The following is a 4,673-nucleotide window of genomic DNA, read 5'->3' on the forward strand; positions in this document are numbered from 1 at the left end:
GTACTGATGCAGTACTGGTGTACTGATGCAGTACTGGTGTACTGATGTAGTACTGGTGTACTGATGTAGTACTGGTGTACTGATGCAGTACTGGTGTACTGATGTAGTACTGGTGTACTGATGTACTGATGTAGTACTGATGTACTGATGTAGTACTGATGTACTGATGCAGTACTGGTGTACTGATGTAGTACTGGTGTACTGAACATGTAATGTACTATTCATTGTAAAAATCAATCACTGCCAAGAACAATTCCCTTAATATGTATTTATAGAGCACTGTATAAATAAAAATATGTTTTAAATCAATTCTAATGTAACTTTGTCTTTGATGTCTGTATTCACATTCATTACTCTGTAGGTAGAAGTATAGATACTAGGGTTTAAAATACTTCTGTCGAAGTTTTAATATCAATTTAAGCTTTTTACTTAAGTAAAATTTGTAAAAGGTACTGTATTTAAAATACTTAAAGTATAAAAGTAAAAGTAATGTAAGGGGAAAAATACTATTAAGGACCAAAGCTAAGGCCACACCACAGAGTCTTATACTGCACTACCCTTAAAGAGTACTTTTTGTGTATTTATTATACTTTAATTGTATAAAAAATAGTACAAAGTGTACTTAACTGTAGTAAAATGGAAATATTTAAAATATACTTAAGTAACATTTAAACATACTACGTCGTATGTAACTCCATATTTTGAACACAATTATAATACATTTGATGGGTATTGAAACTGTATGATTATTATATACCAGGTATATTAGAAATGTACTAAGATTTGATGTTAAATATATGTGTATCTATTTACATTAGAGAACATATGTGCTTCTTGTTCTTGTTCTTTTGTGAGTATCACACTTCTAATATACTTTGTTGGGTATAAAAATATATTTTAATATACTGTACTACAGTTTTTAGCATATTACAAACTTTTTTTTTTTTATTAGTAGTAGTAATTTAATTAACTTTCTAAAAAGTTACATTAAGGTTTTGATACATTGCACTTTAAGTGAACTTCTGTAACAGTTGTTTTTAACACACTTTGCTACAAATATACAGTATTATATTTGGAAATAAGTATTTTAGAAGTATACTGAATTACATTAAACTAAAAGTGTACTTGATTGTGGTCTATTTATTTAAAATACACTATATTGTACTTAAAAAAAATGTGTGATGAAACTTTACTTTCAAACATTTGATAAAAGCATAGTATTAATGTATTTTTAATATATATTTTAAGTAAGTACATAAATCTGTTTGTATATATACAGCATTTTTTTCTCAATTTCTCAATATGTTTTAAGGACAATTAAGTATATCTTTTATTTTCACCAGGGTATACTAATAATAATCAAACAATTCCATCAGAACTAAGAACTTCAGGTCTTTATACAAGAGAAATGCTGGTTGTTTTGGCAGAAAGGAGTAAAGAGGGCATCACTCAGTGAAAGGGAACAGAGTAGGCCGTGTGTTCAGACATGTCTGGAACAGCAGCTGGAACAGCGTTCTGCTGCTGGGAGAAGCTCCGGCTCGGAGCGGGAGGTTTGGATAATGGGTGCAGTGTGGTTGTGCAGTGCGGTTGTGGGTGTGGTCGGCTGTATTTTCATTAGAAAGACATTACCTCAGCACAAACCACTTCCCTCAGAGCGGATGTCTTCCCTCACACTTACGCTTCTTCTTTATACTACATTGTTTTATTGCAGCAGTAAAATGTTCTCTCAAAGCTGTGGTATCTGAAAAGTACACTGTATTCATCATTCTCCTCTTTGCATCTTCTCTGAAGAGTGGCAACATGAGAGCCTCAAAACACACAACTCTCAAATAACCTGAAAACAAAGATTGTTCAACATCATGGTTTAGAGGAAGGATATGTAGCCCAATTTGCTAGTTGAAGGAATCACTTAAGTGAGCTAGGGTGGACAAGAGTCTAGGTTCGGATAGAGGAGTTGAAATAAATGGACACAATGAGTTACAAGAGCCACAGATATGGTATGAGATTGAAATGTATTTAAATTAAACAACAACAAATAAGAAATAAGCCGGCATTCAAAGTATATAGAAAATGTCTAGTAAATGTCAATGTCCATTGTTGGGTGCACCTTCAAAGTAACAAATAAAAGAAATGGAGAATGGGCATTAAGGCAAGGTCCTACCCCTCTTATGAAATCCAGGAAAAGATGGAAAAAAAAAAACAATGTTGTAGGTGAATCCGTTCCTACCACAAACATCAGCGTTTGCAACAGTGAAATCAACAGCTTGTCTTCCTCAAAGGTGTGGCACTTGGGTCAGGAACTGAATTTGGGTGGCTCGCCATCTCCCCAGAAGAGAGAGAATCCAGGATCCAGGTACTTTCAGGGTCTCTCAAAAACCTAGCCAAATTAAACAGAAAAGGATCAAATAATCCTCACAATTATCAGTTTTGGACCTCAGCTGCTGGAAAACACCATGAACACCATATAATTTAGGGTTTAGGCTGTATTTTTTCCCCAGCTATCTCCTAAGCTCCACACCACCATTTTGTTCTGGCTGTTTCTCCTCTAGTTTTCCACTTACTTCTAGAAGAAAGGCGCGATCAAGCTTTACTGCTCCAATAGGATGCTAGCTCTGTCTGGGTTAACCAATGAGCTTCAACTTGAGAACAATGTTTAAGAATCAGTGAGAAAGTTGAAGTTAAAGTGCCGGGGCTGGATACTTCAACAAGACAGCGACCCTAAACACTAAACACTAAACACTGCTCATAATCTACTAAAGCATTCATGCAGAGGAACAAGTACAACATTCTGGAATGATCATCTCAGATCATCTCAGCCCCCAGACCTGAATATTATTATAAATCTGTGGTGTGATTTAAAGCAGCTGTTCATGATCAGAAACCTGAATGAAACCTGACTGAACTGGAGATGATTTGAATGTTTAGTAAAGAAGAATGATCCAAAATATCTTCAACCAGAAGCCAGACTCTCATTGGAAGCTATAGGAAGAGTTTAGAGGCTGTTATTTTTGCAAAAGCAGGATCTACTAAATATTGATGTAATGTTTCTGTTAGTGTGCCCAAATTTAGGCACCAGCCTAAATGTCTTAATTTTTTTTTTTTCATGATACATAGTCATAAGATCAGATTTATGTGCCTCTTGGTTTGCTCTAGTGCTCTTTGTTTGTGTGATGTCATATGTCACTCACATCAACACACACATTTGGTGAAGTTAGTGGGAGTGTGAAAAGTGATCCCTGTCTGAGTTTCAGTCCAGCATCTTAAAAAATACCTAAATCAACTTCCTCCAATACAAAGTTCAGCTTTAACTGAACAGAGTGACCTCAGGTCTGGTAATACGAGCAGAGTCACTGTGGTACGAGTGGGCCGCCAAAACCAGTTCTGAGTCCCACATTAAACCCCAACACTAGTAATTACCCAGCGCAGGACAGCAGTGTGGGAGCGGTGCTGATCCACGTGTCTGTGGGGGAGTTGAATAAACCTCTCCTGTGGTCTGTGAGAATTTAGAATCAACCACTTTTAATCAGTCTGATCTTTAAAAAAAGACGCCATTAAACAGCATCCATTCACTCCGTGTCAGAGTGGAATACCTATGAGAACGGGTTGTAAAATGAACTGAAAGACCTAGGGCTCTGCACAAGGTGCATTGTAACGCTCATTGCTATCTTACACCGTGCCAACAGTCTATTTTCACACCTTCTGTCTAAGCCAGGGGTGTCCCAACTTTTTTTGTTGGGGGCCAGATGGAGAAATATATTTAAAGTCACGGGCCACAGACTCTGTAATAAAACAAATAATGAAATATACCACTTTAAATAATACTTTCTTCCAGATTATCCCCCCCCCCCACCCCCCCAACTAAAGGGGTAAAAACAATAGTTTGGGGGGGTTAAAACACAATACAGTATCTATGCCTGGAAGAATATTGTGATACGATTTCAACCCCCCCTAAAGTGGACCATACCATTCCATGTTAATAATCATTTCTCCCGTTTACCTGCTGCTGCCTCATTATTGGTCAGGTGGCTTGTGTCTAAGTTAAGGTGCGCGTGCTGCTCAAGCTACAGCGTTACGTGGTGTAAGTAGCTTGTTATCTACTTAGTTTTCTTAAATATGCACTTTAAACACGCTTTCCCTTACATAAATTACTCACATGAATTTGCTTTCTCACCTTAAATGCTGCCAATTTACCATTCCGCCTTAAATGCTGCTGTCGAGGCACACAGGCTTGGCGCTTTTAAGGTGGAACAGAACTTTCAAATGGGAATCCACGTTAAATTTTTATTTAACTTTTTTTTATTATCTGATAAGGTCACTGCAACATCACTTGTGCCAATGTTTTGGGCATTTTAATTTTATTCTTTCCATAATGTTAACCCTTGTGTGGTGTTCATATTTTTGTTACTCGTTTACTTTGTTACTTGTATTTAATTCAGCAAAATTAAGCAATTTTACATTAAAATGCTTTACACATGCTTGCTTCACCTAAATTGCAAGCAATATAAACAGCTTACATGGTTAATATTTGCCCTTTACCTTTCTTATGTTACATTTCTTTCAAAAAGTGCTACTCTTTTTTTATTAGTTTTTTAATAAAATGTAAAAGAAAATGAATTAAACTCAAGATATGAGTAGAAAATTAGTTTAGTTTCAAATTTACAAATGAAGCAATG

The sequence above is a fragment of the Astyanax mexicanus genome, chromosome 18 (assembly GCF_023375975.1).
Source record: "Astyanax mexicanus isolate ESR-SI-001 chromosome 18, AstMex3_surface, whole genome shotgun sequence".
Classification (NCBI taxonomy): Eukaryota; Metazoa; Chordata; class Actinopteri; order Characiformes; family Acestrorhamphidae; genus Astyanax; species Astyanax mexicanus.